Genomic DNA, 25,984 nt, shown 5'->3' with positions numbered 1-25,984 from the left:
GCCTTGGGCAAAGGTCCCACAATATCCACCCCTATGCATTTGAACGGAGTGTCAATCACAGGCAAAGGGCACAACTTTGCTTTGGTCCTGTCGCGGCTATTCCCCTGCCTTTGACACACATCACATTGTTTACAGAACTCCCTGATCTGCTTCCCTATGTCAGGCCAGTAAAAATTCTGTGTGATTCTCTGCTGTGTTTTGTTCACCCCTAAGTGCGCAGCAAACATGTCAGAGTGCCCCCTTTGTAAGATCATGGGGCGATACTTTTCAGGTACCACTAGCTGACTTCGGATCCCATCTCCCCCTTTTGAGATATTCCTCAGGGTCTCTCTATACAAAATCCCCTTTTTCTCTAGAAATCTCACTGGGGTTTCAGGTGTTAGCTGGGCGTCAGTCACCTGTTCAAAACACTTTTGGAGAGTGGTGTCTGCCTTTTGCTCTTGTCCAAATCGGCTGTCTGTGGTTAAGGTTTCCACCACAGCTTCAGAACTCCCCTCTGCTTCCGTCTCTGGCTCATCATCACCCCCCTGAACTGTCCCCGTGGTGGCTTGTGAACGTGTAATCACTAGCACCCGTTTCACATGTTCAGCCAGGTCATTTCCCACGAGCACGGCTGCTGGCAGAGTCGATGAAATTGCTAGCCGCCAAACTCCCCTCCAGCCTTGAAAGTTCACAGGTACCTCCGCTACTGGCAGTGAGATCACCTGCCCCTCAATCCCTGCCACCTTCATGCTCTCATTTGGGATTATATACTCCCTAGGAATAATATCTGGATGGCACAGGGTCACCTGGGAACAAGTGTCCCGCAGCCCCCGATACTGATGGTCAAGTATTCCTACGTCCACCCCTGCTGTTTCAAACAACTGAGAATCTGTTCTCACTAGCAAGCATCGCTTGACCTCCACAAGAGGACCATTTTCCTCAGCCTGATCAGCAGATGTAGCTGTTCCAGATTGAGTAGCCATGGCAACAGGCTCCCTCAGTGACAATGAGCCTTGCTCTTTCTGGACACAGAACACAGCTTTTGGCTTGGTTCCACTCGAATCCTGAGGCACAATTCCTTTTAGCTGCTTTAATTTCTCACACTCTGAGATTAGATGGCCCTTTCCCTGACAGAAATAACATTTTCTGGTGTATTTTGAGTCTTTCTCATCTTGTTTTGGTTTTCCCTCCAAAATCTGAGGTCTTGGTTTCATGTCTGAGGGCTTCCCTTCACCATGGGCCCCTCCCCCTTGCTGGTTTTTCCCTGGTCCCTGAGAGTACTTGCTGTAGGTTTCTTTAGGTTTCCCCATCGCTTTCCCCTCACCCAAGGGCTTTCTTATTTGGGAAATAAAATCTGCGATCTCTGCTGCTTCTGCCACAGATTTCGGTTTCCTTTCCCTCACCTGGAATTTCAGTTCCCCATGCAGGACTGAATAGAACTGTTCCAGCGCTATCAAGTCTTTGAGCTGCTGAAAGGTCTCTGTCCCCTCCTGAGATAGCCATTTCTCTAGCAGCCTCACCAATTGGGCCCCCACTTGGGTAAAAGTCTGCTCTGGTTTCTTGGTGATTGACCTGAATCTTTGCCTCAGCTGTTCCGCATTTATCCCATGTCTTGCAAACACCAGTTTTTTAAACTCTGCAAAATCTTTCATCAGTTCCTGTGGCATCTCTGAATAAACTTCAGCAAGGCTGCCACTGATTAAAGATCGCATGATGGTCATCTTCTCAGTTTCCCTTACTGAGAAGTCCACAAACGCTCTTTCCACTAGGGAAAAGAACACTTCAGGACAATCTCCCTTGTGGTACACAGGGAATTTCTTCAGGTCAGCTTTAGACAATTGGCCTCCCTCAGAATCCCTATTGTTATTATTGTTCTGATTCATCAGTTCCAATTTCCTTAACTCAAACGCCATTTTCTCTCTCTCCAATCTTGCTTCTCTTTCCATTCTCTCAATCTCAAATTGCCTTTGTTTCTCTCTTTCCCTTTCCTCCATTTCCCTCACCCTCAGTTCATGCTGTTGGGCTATGAGCAATTTTCTGAGTTCTGGGTTCTGTTCTCCCGTGCTGTCACCTTGCACTGAGCCAAATTCATCCTCAGAACCTTGGTCAACCTGGGGGTCTTTCACTTCACCCATTTCTGCCATTTGGCTTCGAGTCAAGGGCATAATCCCCCCCCCCAGAACAGGCTGCTTTCAAAAGTCAAGCCTCAAAATAAAGCGACCACTTTTTTTTTCTTTTGCCTCAGAACCAGCTTTCTCTATAGATTGCTGCTGTCCTTCAGCACTAACTTGCAACAGTTGCGAGTTAGAGTCTACCCCCCTCTGCTGGGCCTCTCAGCAGGCAGGCTAAATCACTTCTACTTTACAATTTTGCCTCAGCTTTTTCCCGCCAAAACAGAATGCCTCAGAGCTCCCTAATCTAGCCCCCAATCTGAGGTTACACGTTCTTCTACTAGTGCACCTCCCCGTGAGGCACACCTAGAAGATTACCTACGTGCTCTCAGATTGTCCCTGACTAGACCCCCCTTGCTCTGGGCACACTTGCCAAGGCTTTGCTGGACCACTGGACAACTGGACCAGTCGTATCCCACACGCTGGACACCAATCAATGTGACAAACCCAGACCTACTGGGATCTGCCACACGTTAACTAAGCTGCCACCAACCATTCCCTATAAGAAGTCACACAGACCAGGGATGGATTTTCAACAAATAAAAGAATAAGGTTTATTTAAATACAACACACAGGGAAAATAAAATGATCAGGTGAATAAGATATAGTAACGTGGCTTAATCTCATTCATACATGCACACAGTTTGGTTCACACAGAACACACTTGAAGCACAGACCCTGAACCTATCAGTTCTGGCTAACCATACAGACACCTGAACCTATCAGGTTGGTACTGACTGACACACAGTAGTACCCTGTCTGACACACAGACTCCCACACCAGCTTCTTCTTCCCAGCTGCTGCTTCTTCTCCTTCTCTCCTCACACGCTTCACATATATATACAGTACAGCCCCTCCTCCTGATGTCCCGCCTTCCACTCCCCATAGGATGGAACTTTCCCTCCAAACCCATGACAGACAGGTAACATCAGTGCTGTATGTAACAGTGACATATTCACACTCTGGTTTAGGCCTAGAAGTTACTGCACTGGTAATGTGTATCTGTACCACTTCAGAGTATAGGTGGAAACACACATGATTGAATATTCTTCCATGTAAAAACATTCCCTTTGATAACCAGCATATCAAAGGACGGTAGCAGCATCTGAAATGCTAATTTTCTTATGCGCAGGGTATGTTTTTCAGTAAGAGGTACTCAACAACGTAAGAGAACAGCAAAATGATAAGCACGCTATCTTTCTTTTCTCCCTGGCCATGCACACTAGGCAATTCTCTGTATTATTCACAGTGAGCCCAGTAGGACAGGTTTTACACTTTACATGGGGAGGATATAGGAAAGGATCATAATGCAGTGAGGCAGCACATGCTTTGCATGCAAACTGTTACAGGATCAATGCCAGCAGTTCCATTTAAGAATGCATGGAGGCCTCTGATTGCCCATGCCAGTGAGAAGAGACAACACAGAAGAATCAATCATCTGACTTAGTCCATATGTGTGGACTCAGTGCGTTGAATTAAACTGATCAACCCAAAATTATCACTCCTTCAACAATCCCCCCCCCCCCCCAAATTCTCCCATGGAATCTTGAACCACAAGCAATGACCATCTTGAAAGTTTCATTTCTCAGATTGCCAAATGACTAAAGTGAAGGAACCAGGAACTGTAGACATGAGCAAAACAATCATAGCCATCATGCTGAGCCTATATGCATGAAGCTGCACTATACTAAGCCACAGTACCAACCTTTCTGGCCAGGTGGTAAACCAAGATGATAAACCTATATCACAGCTATATTGTTTCAAGTGAAGTCTCGTGTGGCCTGCACGCAGAGGGCAAAATGGCATGTCAAGAAGAATATTAGGTTTAATTTCCTCTGTCCTGCTTGCTTCCTACACACATGAACCCTTGGGCACTTCATATTTGCTTGTTTGAAAATGCAACATGATATGATCCCAGGAGCTTGCAAAGAACCTAAGCATGTATGAATTGGGCCCAAAGTTGCTGCCCTTCAAACAATGCTCCTTCTCCCTTAACACAGTGGTCCCCAACCTTGGGCCCCCAGATGTTCTTGGACTTCAGTTCCCAGAAATCCTGGCTAGCAGAGGTGGTGGTGAAGGCTTCTGGGAGTTGTAGTCCAAGAACATCTGGAGACCCAAGGTTGGGGACCACTGCGAGAATGCCTTCTCTTCCCATCACAGGATGTGGCTGCCTATGAAAAGCCATGTTATACCGTTTCTTGTAATACAAACTGAGCGGCTATTATCACCTTTCACTCGCTCCTCCTTTAATTTCATACCATAGACAGAATGAAAATGAGAGAAAAAGAGAGAAAAGGAGAGAAAAAGAGAGAGAGAGAGAGCACAAGAGAGGGGTTGAACAATCAGTATCATATGATTAAACAACATTAAACCATTAGTTATACATTTATTGAATACCAAATTCTATTGAAATTTTATCACCTCATCAATATTACATGCTCTAATGCAGTGGTGTCGAACTGTGGCCCTCCAGATGTTCTTGGACTTCAACTCCCAGAAGCCTTCACCACCACCTCTGCTGGCCAGGATTTCTGGGAGTTGAAGGCCAAGAACATCTGGAGGGCCACAGTTCGACACCACTGCTCTAATGTATAAGAAAAGTTATGAGAACACAAAAGGGTGATGGCATTTCTTAACCATTGCCATCAAATTCCTGACTTTTTTCTTCAGACTCATACAATGCCCTGCCTTCCACTCTCGCTCTCTGCTGACTAGGAAGTAGGGGTGACAGTAATGAGCTAAAAATCAAATTCAATACTGTCAACTGTAATTGACAGCTAATCATGCCCTGATCACATGCAGATTAAGTTAGGAGGATTTCAAATGTATACAATTCAACTATAACAGCAATAAATAAAATACCTTGGCTGAAGAATATTCTAAACTGAATATCTGTTGCCCACACACTTACTCACATAATTATACATGCAACAGAATCTCCTTTTTTTTTTGCTTCCTACTCCTCCATTGTTCCCTTTCCTGCTTTCTCTTTCTCCCCTGTGTTTTGCCATGTATTTTCTTTAGCTCCTTGGGCAAGTTGGGTGGATGAGTGCTGTGTATAATGTGTACATTTTTTTAAAGTAGTGTTTTGTTTTTTTTTCAACAAAGAAGTTTCTGAAACTCTCACTTTATATATGATAGACTTTGGAAAAGTTTTGTACTACAACTTATATTAATCCCTTTGCCGTGCTGTCATCCAAAAGGGGAAAAAAAGGAACTTTACCATACTTCAGTTTATAATATGTTAGCATCTGACCAGTGTCATCAACAGGGCCTTAGCCACACAGTGCAATTTCGGGAAAAGGCAAAATAGCTTGCAATGGCTGTTACAACAGGAGTATACTAAAGCCTTGACTTGGACCCTGTATATTTCAAGGAGCATCTCTCCCTATATAAACCTGCCCACTCATTGGGATCTGTTGGTCCCACCACTGAGAACAGTTTAGTATGTGGAGACCCAAGGGAGGGTTTTTTCTGCAGTAGCACACCAACTATAGAATGCCCCCCCGAGACTTGATTGCCATCAACATTGGTATAATTTCAGTGCCAAGTCAAGATGTACTTATTTATTAGAACCTTTGGAGATTGAGGACCATGGCCTGAATAGGTCTTAGTGCAATGGTTTTAATGTTAGTGTTCAAATTTTGTGCTGTTTGGTTTTATATTGTTTTAAATATATTTAAAAATTCTTTTATACAGCTTTGTAGCCCACCCTGAGATCCAGTGATATAGGGTGAGCTATAAATGATTAAATAAACATTCTTTTTTTAAAAAAATAATTTTCTTGTAAAGAACAGCTTAAGTGAGAGGTTTCATTAATCTTAAAGAGCAAAAGGATCCTACATCATTCTCTCTTTTTTTAAAATCCTATTTCTACCGCAATACATGTTCTGTTATATAAAGGAAGAGGTGATGAAACACTGAATTCCAAATGAGGGGTTTAAAAATAAAGTTTCCACTGCACACTGTCAAGCAAACACAAAGTAAGAAAGACCCCCCTCTCAGATGCCCTATAGTTTCAGTGAGCATAAGCCTGGCACCCTCGCTGAGTGTTTTTTTAAGAGCCAATTAAAGACTTGGCTCTTTAGGCAGTCCTTCCCTCCTGTCAATACTTGACTTTTACTGTCTATTTAATCTTTTGTTTCGTATTTTCCATCTTGATTAATGCTAATATTGTTAATGTAAATCGTTGTTTTAATTGTTTTCATGAATAATTTTATTGTGAGCTGCCCTGAGTAGACATATGTCTAGAACGATGGGATAAAAATCTAATTAATTAATTAATTAAACAGTTAGTTAATTAATTAATTAATTAATTAATTAATTAATTAATTAATTAATTAAGATGCTTACATTTGCCTTCAGCGGCCACAGTCTTAGCAGAATCATGTCTAATGCTCACACAGTTGCACACACTCATTTGAGATCTGTAAATCATAGAGGACTCCATCTACCAAACTTGGAAAAGAGCTCAGCAGTACAACCAGCCCCAGGTTCAATTCAACTCTTGTCATCTTAAATTAAAGGGAACTCAGGTAGTAAGGACTGTGAGACCCTTGTGGCCCAGAAGAGCCACCACCAGTCAGAACAGACTATACCCTGCAAATCGGCACAATTATCTGGTTTAATGTGAGGCAGCCACTGACGTGTCATAGCTCTCTATCAATCAAAGCAAAAGCAAAGTGTGCTGCTTATATACGGTCCCATAGTGCTTCAAGCACTCTCTGGGTGGTTTACAAGTTAATTATGCAAGCTTCACATACTCATTTTACCAATCTCGGAAGGATAGAAGGCTGAGTGAACCTTGAGCCGGCTATCTGGAATTGAATCCCGGGTAATATGAACAGTTTTAGCTGCAGTACAGCAGTTTAACCACTACGCCACGAGCACAATCAAGTGCAGAAGGAAGACACTCATTCTGTTCCAAGGACCTAAACCAAGAGCAGACAACTTTCCACTACTGCTGCCGCTGCCATCAAATCTGCAGCAGCAAAATCCTCTGTAGCTTTTCCCCTTAAAAACCAAGGGATATGTTCCTCCCCACTTCTATCACTTTGAAACACAGCTGCTTCCAGAAGTCTTCTGAGGGCATGATTTTACTTGTAAACAAAGTGCATAGAGAGCGTGCCTCTTGTTTTAAGGGAAAGATTCTGAGTTCACTACTACCAACGAAAGTGCAGCAAATTTAGCAGGAGTGAGAAAGGGGGGGGCCTTCACACATTATTTGTTGCCCACCCCAATCTAAAATGATTGAGAATATCCTGTATGGATATGCCAAGAATGCAGGGACCTTCAGCACTGAAAGGAATCTGGTTTGGAATAAGTGAGGTTATTTAGTTTGGGACACATTCCCTTATTACTAGGTAAAGACCACAAAGAGTCTTCCACCTACCCTTCCTTAGATGAAGGCACTTAATTATCTGAAGGCCCTCATTCCACCTCTGAAAGCAAAAAAGTTTGGAGCACTGTGTCTGGTTTTATAGAATCAAGTTTTTTGTTTTGTTGTTTTTTTCTGGCGGGGGGAGGTGGAGGGGAAGGCATGTGAATGGAGCATTGCACACTGTTTGAAAAGAGAGTGGCTATTCCTGGAGGATTCCCAGAAGGGCAGTTCTATCTTTTTAATTGCTATTATGGGGGGCAGGGTCTGGAAAGGTAAAGAAGCCACAGAAATGGGTGGACATGCAACACGTTACATATATGCTATGCACATGCTACATGTTGTCCATTTCCAACTCAGGAAAGTACTGCAGTCTGCAGTTCAATGGTTCGCCTTGTAGTTCAAGAAGAGGCAAACCCAACGAGCTAACCCAAAGGCTCCCAGGTTCCAGCCGTAGCAGGTCAAGGGTCCTTTGTCCTCCACACAGGCTTGGGAGTGATTACTGCAGAGGGAAATTATATAGCAATCCATCCTTCCGTTTATTATAAATGATTGCATCCTATACTTATTTTCCTTATTTTCAGCAGGACTCAGCTCTTCTGTTCAGCTCCCACTGACAAACGCTGGAATTACTGCCCTTCTCATAGACATGATTGACTCATTGACCATAAACGTTTGAAATACTCCTTCCCAGAGGTCAACATTCACTAATCCACCCAGAGCAACTTAAAGGCTCTGGAAAGCTATGCAAACACTCTATTATCTGCCTGTAGAAGTTCCCTGGGCCACCATCTAAGGTTAAGCAGTTCTTAACCGGGTGTGTGTGCACCCCTAGGGGTGCAAGAAAGCATTTCTAATGGTGCATGTGGTAGCAATTTTTTTTAAAATTCTGGATTTATAATATAAAATGTAAAGCTGTCTCTATATAAATTTGACTCAACTGTACTATTTACTCATGGTTGATATGAGTACATACATACTGGCAAACTCAATGATCAAATGCTATAACAATATGATACGCACTACTACCCACCCTACTTTTGTATACACTCGCCTGTACCACGAGAAATTGCTCAAAACATGCACTTCATTGTGGGCAAACGTTAAGGAAGCAAGCCAAATGAACACCCATTTTCTTTGTTTTCAGTAAGAACTGTAATTAATTTTTGTTTACATGTTATTTTATAATTTACTTAAAATGTGTAAGTTAAAATAATATGTGAATATCACTTCATTATTTGTAGCAACCCTTGCTATGTCAAAAAGATGGCAATGGAAAGATGATTATGTTGCTTACGGATTCACTTGTACAACAGAGAAAGATGGTACCCAACGACCACAGTGCATTTTATGTCGCAAGGTTTTTTTCAAACTCCAATCTCAAACCGTCCAAGTTGTTAGAATATTTAAACAATCAGCATGGTGGTGAAGCTGCAGAGAATACACTTAACATCTTGAAGTATAAGAAGGCATAATTTGATATCAGCATTACTATCACAAAATTTGATTTTGTGGCAATTCAGACGCCTTTGTTAGAAGCTTCTTATGAGGTGGCATATCTGTGCTACAAAAAAAGCCTCATACAATAGCTGAGGAATTGGCAAAACCATGTGCATTGGAAATTGTGAAAATTGTATTAAGTTCTGAAGCACATAAGAAAATTCAGCATATTCTGCTATCAAATGATGTTACCCAGTCATCCATTCAAGATATCAGTCAGGATATTAAAGCCAGTCCTCTGAAAGTGGGTATTCAATTGGACGAGTCAACTGATGTTGATAATTGCAGTCAGCTATTAGTATCTATGTAGTACATAAAGGCAAAGGATATGTTGGAAATTTTTTATTTTGTGAGCAACTGGAGTTGATGGCAAAAGGAAATTATGCTTTCAGTCTAATTAAAGACTGGGTTTGTTTGTTTGTTTGTTTGTTTGAAACATCAAATACCAATAGATGTAATAGGCTCAATTTGCACTGATGGTGCCTCTGCGATCACCCAGATTTTAAGTCTAAAGAAAAATATGCACAATTTAAGGAATGGAAGCAAATTGGAATATATAGAATTAATGACTTATTCGAGTCAGGGGAACCACTCACTATCAGACAAATAGAGGAGAAAACAAAGCAAATAAAAAGCAATTGGCTACAAATAAAACAAATAAGAAGTTTCGCTACTCACTTACAACAAAAAACTGGCCTTCTAAGAACATTAACCGAATTCGAACAATATTGTATACAAAAAGATAAAAATAAAAAGAAAGGATTAACCTCACTAATATATAAAAGTATTATTGAAAAAGAATATGGAAAAGGTGGAGGATCTAAAACAGTGTGGGAAACAAATTTAAATATTAATATACCTGAAGAAACTTGGACAGGAATCTGGAAAAAATATCCATATAAATCTATTTCAGCAAGTGCAAAAGAAACGGTTCTAAAGGTAGTGTACCGATGGCATCTATGCCCTACAAAACTACACAGAATTAATAAAGATATATCTGATAAATGTTGGAGGAACTGCGGTCAAAAGGGAACTCTGGAACATATGTGGATCTCTTGCCCCAAAATAGAAACTTTTTGGCTGGAGGTAATTAAATGGATAGAAACACTGACTAATCAAAAAATAGAGATTAATGAAACATTATTGTTATTTTCATTATTCACGGGGGGAAATGAGAAACTACAATATAAAGAACTAATTGCAAATCTCATAGGCACCGCAAGATCTGAAATAGCTAAAGATTGGAAAAAAGCCCAAGATCTCTCACTGCAAGCATTCACAAGTAAAATATGGCATACATTGTTGATGGAAAAAATAATGAATAAAGTTAGAGTATATAGAGGCGAAATAAACCATAGTAAATTCACGGAAAACTGGAAGCCATTATTAAAATATGCCGATAAAATGGAGACATGTGGTTTGAAAAGAGACTCAGATTGTTGGTCAATTTTTTTTAAAAGGTGATGGGTAAAGGTGTGATATATGTGATTTGGAGAAAAGTGGGGAATAGTTTTGTATTTAATATTTGTAAAATATTCGATTGTCTTTTCATTCTTTAGAAATAAATAAATAAAATAAATAAATAAATAAATAAAAAGCCTCTGCGATGTTAGGCAAAAATGCCAGATTTTTTGCATATATGTATAAAAAAGTACTGCAGGCTACAATAACATATAGCATGTTGCATGGCTAGGACAAGACGGAGGTCTTGAGGGTGGGTGGTCCTCCCGTCAGCGGTATAGGCAACTCCCTTTCTTTTGGGGGGACAACCCTTGCCGCAAAGAATGAGGTCTGCAGCTTGGGGGTACATCTGGACCCAACGCTTACCATGGAAACCCAGGTGGAGTCCGTGGTCCGCTCCGCCTATTTTCATCTATGGCGGATTGCCCAGCTGCGTCCATATCTTGATAGGGGGCCCCTCACTACTCTAGTACATGTGCTCATAATCTCGAGACTAGACCACTGTAACGCTCTCTACGTGGGGCTACCTTTGAGGCTGATGCAGAAGCTCCAGATGGTCCAGAATGCGGCAGCCAGGCTTCTTAGTGGGGTGAGAGAACACCAACATATCTCCCCCACTCTGGCTGCTTTGCACTGGTTGGCCGTCCATTTCCGCGTCGACTTCGAAGTGCTAATGATCACTTATAAAGCCCTAAACGGTTTGGGACCTCAATATTTGGCAGATCATCTTCTTCCACCCAGATCTACCTGAATCACCCGTCACCGCCAGCAGGGACGGCTGAGGGGTCTGACGCCAAGAGAGGCTCGGAAGGAAAAAACTAGAAACCGGGCCTTCTCGGCAGTGACCCCTCAGCTATGGAATGCCCTTCCTACAAAAATGTGGCTGGTACCCTCGCTGGGTGTTTTTAAAAGACAGTTAAAAACTTGGTTATTTAAGCAGGCCTTCCCTCCAGTCAGCTAAGTCTTTTATTTTTATTTTTCCCATCTTACCCTATTGGCAATTCTTTCCTAAATTAATTGTATTAACTAATATACCAATTGTATTTTTATGATTATCTATATTTTATATTGTCTTATTTTATGCTGTAAGCCGCCCCGAGCAGACATGGTCTAGAGGGGGCGGGATATAAATTTAATAAATAAATAAATAAATAAAATAAATATGTACAGTGGGGTCTTGACTTGAGAACTTAATCCGTATTGGAAGGCGGTTCTCAAGTCAAAAAGTTCTCAGGTCAAATCTGCATTTCCCATAGGAATGCATTGAGAACCATTTGATCCGTATCTGCTCTTTTCCGTCCATAGAAACTAATGGGAAGCTGCTATTCTGCCTTCGACCACTAGAGGGGGATATTTTGTTTCTTTTTTTCTTAGGTCAAGAAAGGTTCAGGGAAGGCAGGGAAAATACAGTCCAGGCAGTACTAGGCAGTCTGAAGACTGTCTCCCAATCCACTCTCTAAACGCTGGGAGGAGTGAGGAAGCAGACAGGCACCCTTTTCACTGGCCAAAAGTTAACTGAAAGTTCAAATTTTGCACTTTCCCTGCCTCCCACGTGGTTTTTTTTCCAGTTTTTTTTAGTTCGTAACTCAAATCTAAGTACGTAAGACAAGTCAATATTTTCCTATGAGAGCGGTTCGTAAGTCAAAATGTTCGTAACTTGGGCCGTTCGTAAGTCAAGACCCCACTGTACTTGTATTGAAAACTTCACCAGAGAAATTAAAAGAACACTTAGCTACTGCAATAAATGTAGTAAATTATATCTGAGGACGGGCAATTAATCATCATGTCTGTTGTGCTTTTTTTGGAAGAAATTGGTGCTGACTGTACTGTGCTTCTATATCACATGGCCATAAGATGGCTCTATCCTTAGCGGGGTTTCTGAAATATGTGAGGAATTTTTTCAGTTTTTTACTAAATAAAGTTGTTATTTAGTTAAAAACTTTGAAAGAAGAGATGCAATGTTTCAACTGGCCTACTTAGAAGATTTATTCACTCACTTGAAAGAATTAAATATATCAATGCAAGGATATGGTAAGAACATCACGACACCTACTGGAAAATTATCTGCTTTTATTGAAAAACTAAAAAATTGGATATGTTGAGTTGAAAATTGTAATTTTCCAAACTTTCCCTTGCTTGATGAAATTGTTCTGGAAAATGAGAAAATTACAATTTTAACTGAACTTGGTACATTTGCAACACCGAGTACATCTTTTCATGGCTATTAGCAAAGAGCAGAGATGGATACTGGATCCATTTCTTTTTTACCGTAATTCTGTAGACAACGGTAATTTAATAAAAGACAATCTTACTGGAATACTGGCCAATACACATATTCAAATGGAATTTGAAAAATTGGACAATTTTTGTGTGCTCAGTTAGAATCATTTCCACAACTGGTGAAGGCACCATTGCAGACACCTCTATCATTTCCTACCACCTATCTTTGTCAAATGGGATTTTCATCACTTTTGTATATACAGTAGGGCCTTGACTTACGAACGTCCCTACTTATGAAAATTTTGAGTTACAAAAAGCTCCGGCCGCAAATTTTTGCTTCTACTTGCGGCCAGAGCTTCTACCTACGAAAACAAAAAAGGCAAGGGGAAAGGGCGGGACATTCAAACCGTTGGTAGCAAAGAGGCTGCTTCTTTGCCCCAACAGTTAGGAAAAGGGAGGCTCATCCTCCCGGGCTTCCAACACCACCCCAACCGCCGCTCTGGGCACCGGTGCTTCAGAAGCCCAGGAAGCTAGCACCAAGTGCAGCGGTTGGGGAGGCTTTGGAAGCCCGGGAAGCTGGCACTGGCATGGAGGTCTGGGCAGCTTTTGGCTTCCCGGGCTTCCAAAGCCGCCACTGCTGCCCTCTGCCTCCCATCCCGCCACCTCTGCCACTGTTTTGTTTTGTTTTTTGCAGCCCCTGGGGCTTGCAGTGTTTTATTTTTATTTTTTTGGTGATTTTTTTTCTTTGACCGGAATGAATTAAATGGTTTTCAATGCATTCCTATGGGAAATGGTGCTTCGACTTACAACATGTTCGAGTTACGGCCACCATTCCAATATGGATTAATTTTGTAAGTCGAGGCACCACTGTAAAAACAAACACCAGAAATCACTTAATGCAAGTGATGATATATGCGTACCTCTTTCAGAAAAAGGAACCCTGCTTTCAAAATATTATTATGAATAAACAGCAGCAAATTAGCCATTAAAATGAGACATTATTTTAATTTTATGTCAATATATATGTGTGTATTTGTTTTTCAGTAAATAAATTGTTTGACAATAAAAGTAATTTTTCCAACAAATAAATAGGAACACATTTTTCAAGGGATTGCAAGAATGTATTCTGAAATTCAGTGAGGTGCTGATCACTAAAAAAGTTAAGAACCTCTAGTCTAAGGCATATCATTTTGAAAAACAGGCTCACTTAACCTGCTCCTGTTTCATCTGGAACGCATGAGGGACACCTAACATGCATCACACTTAGAGAAAAGAACACGTCCACCACTCTTCACAGTGCCCAACGAAAGCAGCCAAGGTGGGGTGGAGGAGGAGCCTTATTCATCCTTAATTTGATGACTCACTAGCGGCTCTTTATGTTAGTAACCTAGAAGGAAGCCATCTCTAAATACTTGTTTTCCTTCCTATGGAAGATGCATTATCTAGGAAGAGTTGATTTCTGATGAGCAGCACCTATTTTCACTGAGCACAAAGGAGCTCTCTTGACCTTTGTTGCTCACTCTGCTCCTTCTCTGGCAGATGGCACTTGGTTTCAAGAAGGAAAGTTGCCGATAATAGCATTTGTCCTTCCCTTCCCAGGAGCAGCAGAAGAAATCAATAGGGCACTTCAACTGTCTGATTTTATTCAGTTCAACAGGATTCTTGGTGTGAAGGGTCCTCCTTCTAAGAAAGGAATGCCAAAAACCTAAAAAAAAAAATATCAAGCAAAAGAGACTGACAAGCACTTCAGTTCACTCTAGCAGTCTACATGAAGACCAGATTTCTAAGAACTTCTTTCTGGGCTGCTTTTCAGAAATCTTCTGGGTCAAGCAAACCGTATGGTGCACACGTGGCACACACACAACCTACAAAACACACACACACACACACACACCATGAGATCTTGTGGTTTCATTCACAGTATATGGCTTTACAAATATTTACACGCCATCTATATGTCTAAAAACTTATCCTGGCTACCAGTGCCTGATAACTGATAGTCTTATACAAGAGTGATTCTTCGCCAACCGTCTCCTATGTCTTTTCCCCCTCCAGGCAAATAAACATTCTTGGCATCCTTTCCTTTGAGTGTGGCTTGGCTCAGAATCTGCTTTGAAGGTGGTAACTGAACTAGCAAGAAAAAGCCCTTCTTAACACTTCCTTTAGTTCCTTCTTCCCCTTCACAACACCATCAAGTCCCATCAGTAGCAACAGCAGCTGCTGAAATGACAGAAGTACAGGGACCCCAGCATGGCTTTGGATTAGAAAGGCAAGTTATGCATAGGGGGATTTTTCAGTCATTCTTGTACTTTCATATTGTTGCTGTTTAGTCGTTTAGTCATGTCTGACTCTTCGTGACCCCATGGACCAGAGAACACCAGGCCCTCCTGTCTTCCATTGCCTCCTGGAGTTGGGTCAAATTCATGTTGGTATTTTCATATACACTTTTTTTAAAAAAATACTATAAGAAGGCTCCTAAATCAGAGCTTATGGGATTCAAGCTTATGTTCCGAGACCCCTTGGCTGAACATTGGGAAAGATCTGAGGGTCTTGTGGACAGGAAGAAGAGAACTCTAAATATGCCAATCAGATTGGGATCTCTCTTCTCATGTGCTTCTTATGTCACCCAGCATCATCATCCTCAAAGTGACTTTGAGAAAAAAGGCCAGGTTTTGAAATTTGTAAGACGTATTGCATACTATCACAACAGTTTAGTAGATATCCCATGATAGTAGAGATCAAATTTATTCAAATCATTAAAAAATCCAATGTATTCATTTAATTCAAATTCACTCTGTAGATACCTGCAGAAGATTGTATTCTGCCAATGTTTATGATAATTTTCAAAGTTATGAAAAGTTTTATTTTGCTTTGTTTTTTTAAAGGAAGGGAAGGGAAGGGAGAGGGGGAACTTTTCCAAGTTCTGCAAGTATCTCTACAAAGGTGCAATTATGTTTCTGAGGAATGCCATATGAAGTATCTTTGCCTGGGAAATAAATGAATCCATCCATCCGTCCGGCCAGCCATCCGGCCGGCCATCCGTCCGGCCATCCGTCCGGCCATCCGTCCATCCATCCATCCATCCATCCATCCATCCATCCATCCATCCATCCATCCATCCATCCATCCATCCATCCATCCATCCATCCATCCAGGCACTTCTGATAACCAGTGCTCCATTCCTTTGCAGAAAATGCTATTAATTATCTCCCTCCCAGTGCCATTCTGTTCCATAGTCCACTAGTTCATATACAGTATTGATCTAATAATTGTATGTCTTAACATCTATGTACTTGTGTTTAACTGGACAATTGACTTCAGGAATGCTTCCAGTGTAAATTTTGTTGTTCTGTTGTCATAATAGAAACTGAATGTTCAAATACATTTCATGAGTGGATCTCTTCATTCTTCTCCTCACTGTGGTGTATTAGCATCAAAAGAGGCTTCAGATTTACCTATTATTCATTCATTCATTCATTCATTCATTCATTCATTCATTCATTCATTCATTCATTCATTCATTTATTTATTTATTTATTCCACAGCTGAAACTTAAAGCATTAAAAAAATTATCCAAAAACACAAGGAGTCTTGTTGCAACATTAGTTGTTGTTTAGTCGTTAAGTCGTGCCCGACTCTTCGTGACCCCATGGACCAGAGCACACCAGGCCCTCCTGTCTTCCACTGCCTCCCAGAGTTTGTTGCAGCATAGAGATGAGCAAATTTCATTTGGCGTAAATTGTAGTCTATTAGCTTTATTTCTTTGCTCGCAAGCAGCTCACATTTTTTGTTTAAAGGAGATGATTTGTTAGGTTACAATTCATCCTTAACGTGCCTGGAAAACCAACTTTTTTTCTTTTAAGATGGCTGCACACTTTTAAAGCCCAATTTTAAGGCAATCCTCAGTCATTATGGGTATGACAGTGGGAAAATATAAATTAATTCACCATGAATTTGCACCGAGGAAATAAGGTTTTCCTGGGTGAAATCATTTCAGCCAATCAGACAGGAGTCTGCAGAGAAAGAAGAAAACTGACAATCAACCCTTGTTTGCAGCTTGTCCAGGCAGCTTCTGTGGTAGCCATCCAGATTTGTAGAAAAAAAAAATTGGATTGGAGGGGGGACGTGGGGCTGATTCTGGTTGCATGTTATGTAGTCAACAGAAAACAGTATGAATCTCAGTCCCAGAGCAACTCCTGCATTATTTGTGGTGACCTCCTATGTTACTTCCAACAAGGCAAGCACTTTCCCTTAGCTCTGTAATATAAGGGTAACAAACACAAGGACTAGCCCTTCCATTAGGCAGAGTGATATAATCACTTCAATCAGCAAGCGCAGGGAGATTGTAGTGCCAGCCTCTTAGTTGCTGGTTCTGGGCTCTCTAGCTGTTCCTCTCTGCCACACACCTCATCCTGGACTCTCTAAGTTAGCCTGATGCCTAAAGTACCATAGAGAAAACTGCCTTATATCTTGATCTGAAATAAGAAGAAACTGCCAGCCCAACCAACTTATATTTGAGGAATAGGGAAGGAGGTATAATCTTCTCTTTAAAAGTCTTGGGCCCATCCTCGTAATAACAGGAGTTGTTGTTTTAAAGATAACTGTAATGATCCACTTTCAACCTACTGCTGAAGTAGAAAAAAAGTGATTCATCCCCATAAGCCCCAAATGAACCCACCAGAACATAGGGATGTTGGCAGACCCAAGTCCCAAGTCCAAGTCTTTGATATCAAGTCTGAGTTGCAAGTCGCTTGCCTTGCCCCAAGGCCTGGAACTCAGGACTTGGTACCAAAGACTTCGGTATCCCACTGCCAGCCCCCACTGCCATCAGCCTGCCTGCAGCTGCTGCCTCTGTCCAGGAGCCAGGCCACTGCCTCTCATGACATATGTGGTGACCAGCTGAAAGGCTCTGTGACAGAAGAGAAAGGACAAAGGCTTTTCATAGTGATGCTCTAGCCTGCCCTAAAGCATTACCAGGGTGACTGACACAACCAGGTGGGGTGGAGGACTTGCCCTCTGACTATGACAGCTAGAACATCACCATGAAAGGCCCTCTGATGTACTGCGTTTGAAGATGGCGGTGACAGCAGCAGCAGGTAGGCCGAGAGGTGGGGGAGCCACAGGGATTTGACAATGTGAGTTGGACAAATGGCTCAGAGTCGCATGTTGAGTCACAAGTGGCCCCGGAAACCCCCAAGTCACTGATGCAACGTACGTCCGACTCAGACAGCGAGTCATGTGATTCCCCATCCCTGCCAGAACACTGGGAATTCCAGTTCCTGCTCATGCTAGCTAATTGGGAATCCCTTTATATTTCATTTCCAGACAATATAATCAAAAACCCAAGAGTCAGCTCTGAGATTCCCTTGAACTTTGGCACAGCTCAAACATTGCCACTGCAAAAAGAAAGAGAAAGCCTTTCCTCTAAAAGATTTGGCCTAGAACGACAGACAGGTCAGTGGGCTCGCTAGTCGATCAATTGATTGATAGATAAGATAAAAACCCTATGGTTCCAGTTTCTATTGTCCCCATAAGGCAGAAACCCTTCATTTCTTGCACATCTTAGTATAAGTTTTTTTTAAATGAAATTCTCATCAAAACTGTCCTGGCAGCTGTTGTGGTGCTAGATGAAGATATGGAGATATTTTCTTTCTGATGGCATGTTACACTCATTGGAACAACCTTGTGCACTCAAGAGATTTAAACACCCTGTCCTCCCACATACATATTTTCCTAACTTTACTCTTAGTGTCAACTAAAAGAAGAAGAAAAAGACTGCAATTTGGACTTTTAATAGAAACTATCAAGCACAAGGTGACCCTCATTAACAGTCCTGATTCCCACAGTTTCTCTATTTCAGATCCTGGCTTTTGTGGCAAGTTCCCCATTTTCAGCCTACAGATTTTTTTTTCCAATTCTCGCTCTCAATTCTTCACGTACCATTCACAGCCCCCTCCTCCATGCTGGTACTTGGTTGTTTGGAGAGTATTACACAGAAAGAAATAAAAATCAGCCCAAAAAGCATGCAAGATCCCAGTCAAAAGAGCTACAGTGCAATAAAGCATAGTTCTTTGTGTTTACAAATCATGACCCAGGTTCTTACAATTGCAACAATTAGTCTCTCAGTAAGTTGCAGGGAAGGATTGTCTCTCATTTCTTATGAATCCTTTCAAGCTTCTCTTTGTTGGGCCTGCCAAAAATTCTGTAAATAAAACCTCAACCAGCATTACATGATTTGAGAATGATGCCATTCAGAGACCATTAAAAACTTTGTCATGGTGAGGAACCAGGAGGAGCAGTACCAACAGGATGAGGAGACAAACGGGACCTTCAACGAAACATTGCATGGTACCCCTGGGGTATGTGCATTATTCCAGTATATTTCTTCATAATTAAAGAATACAGGTGAGGTCTTTCATGACTATGTCATAAATTGTGCCTCCAGGCTGGTGCTGCTAATCACTCTGACTTAGAAGGAACTCATTCTGCAAGAATTGCAGGTAAGCCTGCCTATGATGGGACTTAGTCTTCAGGAGAGGGACTACTATGCCATACTGGGATGACTATTCAGCAGTGTTTTTTTGCAAGCTCAGTTTGCTCATCACTTCTGGATAACCTAAGGGGCTCCCTCTCATTTCCAGAATGGAGAGGATCCAAATAGACAAGCAGGCATGCAGGTTTTTTGGCAAACAAGGTTTCCTTGCATCTCATATCCCATGGCTTTACCAGAGAACATTCAGACAGGTGTGCAGGCAGCCATGTTGGTATCATTTTCGACCATAACTACATCCTAAAGCTGAGAGAATGATAGATGAGCAGGGAACTCCTAATGGCTCCCACTCAGCCTTCAGAAAATTATTGTAAAGAAGAAAGGACATGCTAATGTGCTGAAACCGTTCATATCAGAATTTCATTCCACTACTCACTGCTGAGACACAGAGGGCTTCATCATGTTATCAAAAGAGAGCAAGAGGTCCCAGGGATGGGACAGAGAGAGAACTATTCCATTTTCAGAAAACTCCTTAAATTAAAGGTATGTTTGAGTGAATCCCAAGCACAATAGGAATCTTTTCTGACAGAGTTTACCAACCTTGAGTAACGGAGGTGTTCTTGGACTGCAATTCTAAGAAACCCCAGTCAGCACAGTTGGTGGTGAAGGCTTCTGGGAATTGCAGTCCAAGAACACCTGAGTTGCTCAAGGTTGGGAACCACTGCTCTATAATATTCCTGTGTTTTCAAATGAAAAAGTACACCTTTCTTTAGTTTTAATCAGGTTATCCCCACCACCCACCCAATTCTTCCAATCACCAAGTTTCTTCAACATAAAATTCACTGAGCACAATTTTCCTGCTATGGACCCAGGGAAACTGGGGGAAAATGTAAAATGTTACCTCAAAATGACACAATTAAGGTACCATCCACATCAATTTAATTTATACAAAATGTGTTGAAGAGAGTCTTTTAACAGAAAATCATGGGTAGAAAGTCTGAATGGGCCTTGTTTGGATTCTAGCTGCAGCCAACATAGCAAAAGCTACCCTTCGTAAGTGCACCTTTGAGCCTTCTCATTTGATAAGTGAGGATTTTGTAGTCCTGCAGGAGAATACCCTGCCTAGTACTACCTATATTTTGCAACTCCCTTTTCATCAATAGGGATCCTTTGCTGCTCCCGCTCCACAAATGCAGAACAGTGCAGCACTTCAAGCAGATTTCCCAGGCCCAGTGCCCCAAACTCCCATGAAGCCTATACTGTAGCCTAGGTGGGCATTTTGGCCAGGCTGACCGTGAATGATAGGAGCCCTAATCCAAGACAACTGGAGGACACCAGGTTAGGGATGTCTAATCTGAACCACGGCAGGGTCTCTTTCAGGGGAGTTGAGTATTCTTGTTAATCAAATTTATTCCATACTGAACTGCAAACACATATCTTTGTCAGAGACTAAGTTGCAATTCTCCTCCTTTTCTCTCCCTTGCTGCCAGCTGCAGATCAAGGTCCACCTACATAAAAAAAAATTCCATTCAAGAATTGAACTTAGGTAATGAGTAGGATACATGGAGGTACAGCTCTGACCTTCAGGTACTTTTTTTTTCTTGAAATGCCATGCTCTATTTTACAGTGAACATTTGCAGGCTTTTAGAAACTTGACAGGAACACTACAAGTACATGACTCATAATGTATTTGCTCTATTAAATAACATCTGAACACCTACAGACAATATATATATATATATCTTTACTTAATTTCCAAGAGAGTGGGGACACAGCTACTATTTGGTATGAAGTAGGTGATATGGAATAATCTTACCCAGCAAACCTTGCCATAGCAATTTTTCACATTTCAGTCTGGCTTGAGGCTGCTTCTGTTAAACATCTATATGCACTACTAGGGCATACTTTTCACATAGCCACCATCTAACTTCCAAGGAGAATCTGAAGTGGATCGTGTGTAGAAAGCCATTGACATCTATTGGTCACTTGCCATCACCTGATCACATCTTTTAAGCACTGAAATACTGCCTGTTTTCTGGCCTGGGTCTCAAAGAGGCATGTACATTCGTTCGTTCGTTCGTTCGTTTGTTCGTTCAGTCGATCCGCCCGCCCGCCCGCCCGCCCTCTCTCTCTCTCTCTCTCTCTCTCTCTCTCTCTCTCAAAGTTGGAGCCCCTCGTTTTGGGGGAACATGTTGAGGCGTCTCTGGATAATGGCCTGGACGTATCTGGCGGTTGATAGAGTGACTTCCTTGCTAAGGTCACCTAGAAGGTATTGTATTTTCCTCAGGTCTGCCCATCCGGAATGAAGGGGGAGAAAGACCATCTGATGTGACAGGCGGATATCCTTGTAGAGTGTACAATAGAATAGCATGTGCTGCAGGGATTCAGTCTTTCCCTGCCCACATGGGCAAATTCTCAATTCTGTTGGTAAGCCCCTATACCTGCCCTGCGCTAGACTTGATGGTAATATGTTACATCTAGCGAGGGTGAATGCCCAGCGGTCTTGTGGCTGTTCTAGAAGATGAAGGTAGTTGGGTCTACGTCCGAGGGTGAGAGGTAGCTGGAAGTACAGCGGAGAGCAGACTTTCAGGGCCGCGCTAAACAGCGTTTGCCCTTCTATGTCCAAGACCCTGTTTTTGATGGTTTGGAAGACCCTAGAGGGGGGTATTGAACCCATTAGGTCTGGTGACAGCCCTAGGGTCTTGATTTTCTTTAAGAATAGGGCCAGGCCTTTGGGTAACAAACTGTCAGCAAGCAGGGCTTGAAGCAGGGTGTCCTTAGGAGAGAGAAAACAGATTTTGACCCAGTATTTTAGGAAACTGAGCCAGGCCCTAGTTTCAATTCTCTGTTGACCGCATTCAAGACATAGGGCAGCATATGGAACACAGTGAGGAAGGCCTAAGATTTTGTATAGAAATACAGATTGGACTCTCTCCACGGAGCTGTGTAGTGAAGACATCCAGATGGGGACGCCGTATAAGAGCTGTGAGACTGATTTCGAGTTGAAGATCTGCAGGGCAGCGGGGATGTAGCCATGGCCCCAGGTGTGGTGGAAGCATAGAATGGCTTGTGCCGAGAGCTTGGCAGACTTAGTTGCTGCCCGTTGGTGAGTTGTCCAGGAGTGACGATAGTGAAAGAAAACGCCGAAATACTTGAACTCTCTGACCTGCTGGATAGATTTCCCATGGAAGGACCATGGGAAAGTTTTCCAAGCCTTGCCGAAGACTATGATTTTGGTTTTCTCGAAGTTTAATTGAAGGTTATTGTGTGAAAAATAGTCAAGGCAGCAGGTAATGAGCCGCTTTAGGCCGACCCTTGTACGGGAAAGAAGGACCATGTCATCCGCGTACAGTAGGATCGGTGTCTGTAGATGGCCTAGTTTGGGGCTGTGTCCGATGATATTGCATAGAAGTGGGGCGAGGTCATTGATGAATAGATTGAACAGGGTGGGGGCCAGGACGCAGCCTTGCTTCACTCCTCTGTTGGCGAGAATGGGGTTGGAAAGAGCCCCTTTCGACAATCAAGAAAGCTAGGTTCCTTGTGTTGGCTTTTTTTGCCTCTTTAGGTGCTGCAATTCTTAACATCAAGGACTGTGAGGAGCATGTGGGATGGGTAGCTATTTTGTGGGAGAGACATTACATCACGTATTTAGGTCCTAAACCAATAAGCTTCAGAGGATATGACTAGCACCGTAACTGAACACAGATACTAACAATGGGAAAATGAAGGTGTGCCAAGACTGGAAATATGCGTTCATATCTGCTGGCACCTGTAATCAGTCTGGCTGCCACTTTTGGTCCTGCTGAAGTTTCTGTACTGACTTCAAGGGCAGCTCTACATAGAGAGTATTACAGTACTTTTATTTTAGAGTTTACCACTGCATGAACCACTGTTGTTAGGCATTTCTTATCCAGGTAGGGGTGGAACTGGCCAATCAACTGAATTTGATGAAAGACACTCTTGGACAGAGCCAATATTTGCAGCTCCATGGAGAAAGCTGGGTCCAACAGTACCCCCAGGCTGCAAACCCAATCCTTCAGGAGGACTGCAATTCCATCAAAACCAGGTAAACTTCCCTCCAACCGGTCAAATGATCCTATTAACAGAAAGATACCTGTCTTATCTGGATTCAGTTTTGACTTGCTGACCCTCCTCCAGCCCATTATTGACAACAGTCTATGCTCAAGGACTTGCACAGCATCATCTAAAGATTAAGAGAAGGAGAGATAGAGGTGTGTGCCATCCACATATTGATGACAACAAATTTCCAATTTCTGTATGACTTCTCCGAATGACTTCTTCTTCAAATAGATATTAAAAAGCACTGGGGACCCTATAACAGAGGTCTCAAGGAGAAGACAATGCTTCCCAAGCTGTACTATCTGGGATTAGCCTTCGAAGAAGGACCAGGACCACTGAAGAATGGAGTCCCCAGTCCCAAACTCAATAGCCATCCTAGAAGGATACTGTGGTGAATGGTATCAAAAGCTACAGAAAGATCCAGGAGGGCCAGCAGGGTTACATTCCCCCTGCCTGCCTCCCTCAAGAGATAATCTTGCAGGGTTCAGGATAATGCTATTTCAATCACATGGCATAGTCTGAAGCCTGACTCAAATGGATCTAAACAATCTGTTTTCTCCCAGAATGTGTGCAGCTGGTCAGCCACCATCATCTCAATCAACTTGCCCAGGAATGGAATATTGTCAACAGACCTACAGTTGTTAAGATCATCTGTTGTAAATTGGCCTTATAATGGTTTTCTTTAGATGGGAAAGTAAACAACTCTCCTGTTGGGATGCATTAATGATGTGAGTAGCTCTTCCACCACATCCCTAGGATCTCATGTTTCTAATACAAAGAGCTTTGGAGTTGAGGCCAACATGAGCCATGTTCTGTCAAGGTCACTGTGAGATCTACATTGCTTTCACTTCCATGGTGTGTTGGCAGCCCTGATCCTGAGACTGTGTTTCTCCCTAGGGAAGATCTGACCATGCAAGGACAATTGCACAATTAAGCAAAATGATTATACATGTATGTGTATATATGAGACTTGAGGCAGCAATTCTGATTATCCTAACAGAGAAGGAAGCTGTACTGAGCACTGTGGGTTGGAGTTCCACACAGAAATGCATACATATTTGACAATTTTTCTAGTGCTGAATGAATTAATTCTCTCTCTTTTTCTCACAACATGTTACTTAGTGAACTGGGTTCATGTTCAACAAACTTTTGCTGCCAGCAGGTTGTTTTGTCTCCTCTTGACAATGGGGGAGAAAAATCTCTCCCAGGAGCATAAACTTCTGCTTCAAAGTGCCACCACAACGTATCAAGTATGACACTTCCTGTCTCACTACGATAGGAAGCTGCTTGCTGTAGTTTGCCAAGTTCTATTTGAGATTTCTAAAGAAATTCCGAACCTCACTTTTATCCATTTCAGGCTTTGCATCCGCTGTTCCACTTGCTTTGTTACAAGCATCGTATCACTGCCAGACACTGCAGAGCTTTCAAAACAAGCCAAATGTGTTGACATGCAAGAGCAAAAGAGAGGAAAAAAACTGTTTTGGCAGTTTTACTTCCAGGAGGTAATTGTTGAAAAAAAGTTACCCTTCAGGGTGAGCCAGATATGCAGAGGAAATATTCAAAAACACATCATCAATGCTATTCTGGGAACAACGTCCTCATTCAAAATGATTTTTAACTACTAGAGAACAAAGTGTGCCCATCAACACCACTGCAAAAAGATGGATGAAGCAGATAGCAGGCTAGACAAATTGGACATTTTCAGGTAATGGATGCCATAATAGAAACAATCACAGAAACACAGAAAAAGCAAATAAAGCAGTAAACCAAACTCCTCTTGTGCAATTTATTTACAATAAACAAACAAACAAACAAAAAATCAAACAGATCATTGCAAGCTTTAAAAAAAAATCTAAAAAATAGGTCCCGATCTCTGTTTATATCTGCACATAATCAGCAGGGAATATTTTTCTACTCACCTAATTCAAGGGCAGTACATGAGCTCCATCAGGTTTTTGGAGAATTTTTGGACAGCTCCATTGGTAATCAAACAATGTCCTGTTCTACATCCTGATTTGTATGGAAGCTCCAGTCACCATATAGTTATGGATGATTACAGCTTTCCCTGTATCTACTCCCACAGAAACAAATTGTGAAGACCACTGAGGAGGGTAACTTCTTAATTACAGCTATTATTCATTGACATTGTAGTTCTATCTTGCTACTTTCTGAAAGCTGGAATTCTCTGTTAAACATGGTACCCAAATATACAATGCAGGGCAGCAATTTTTGCATGAAAACTGTTGGGGGAAGGAATTCGAATTCCACTCACCATTGTTAGGACTGACATTTGAGAAGAGACCAGTTATTGGAATTTATTTCCTGGTGTTTGTGTGTGTTTGCAGTCTGAACAGTACACCAACATCCTATGGGGGTGGGAAACAGATTTATGACTAACACTTTGTATTATGTAGGACCTTTAAGAGACAGACTTAAATGACCACTCCCTCTCCAATGGGAGGGGGTTTGGTTTCTTCAGAAATCCAGCTAGAAGTGGTCTGGATAAGTTGGCCTACTTTGTAGAGAGAGTCCAAAGTGCTGCTTTATTTATTCATTCATTAAGTTTATTCACTACCTATATGGTCATTGTAGTGATCACCCTGCTTTGGCTCAGGTAGGAGATTATTGGCATGTGCCAATGGGAGTCGTTGGGAGGCGGAGCCAGAGAACCTAGAAGGGAGGGGTGAGTCAGAGTCTAGTCAG

The 25,984-nt window shown here is 42.0% G+C and overlaps 1 protein-coding gene and 1 long non-coding RNA gene across 2 annotated transcripts in view; both read right to left on the bottom strand.

Annotated features, from left to right (window-relative positions):
• PLCB1 (phospholipase C beta 1) overlaps positions 1-25,984 on the bottom strand; it is a 587,785-nt gene that overhangs the window by 403,731 nt on the left and 158,070 nt on the right. The window lies entirely within an intron of this gene.
• On the bottom strand, positions 9,250-10,722 carry LOC144587741 (uncharacterized). The gene is made up of 2 exons (XR_013542881.1): positions 10,630-10,722; positions 9,250-9,513 (listed from the first exon to the last, which is right to left on the bottom strand). It is a non-coding gene; the product is annotated as an uncharacterized LOC144587741 (long non-coding RNA).

This window comes from Pogona vitticeps, chromosome 1 (assembly GCF_051106095.1).
Source record: "Pogona vitticeps strain Pit_001003342236 chromosome 1, PviZW2.1, whole genome shotgun sequence".
NCBI lineage: Eukaryota > Metazoa > Chordata > Lepidosauria > Squamata > Agamidae > Pogona > Pogona vitticeps.
This window is presented reverse-complemented; position numbering and strand designations above follow the sequence as displayed.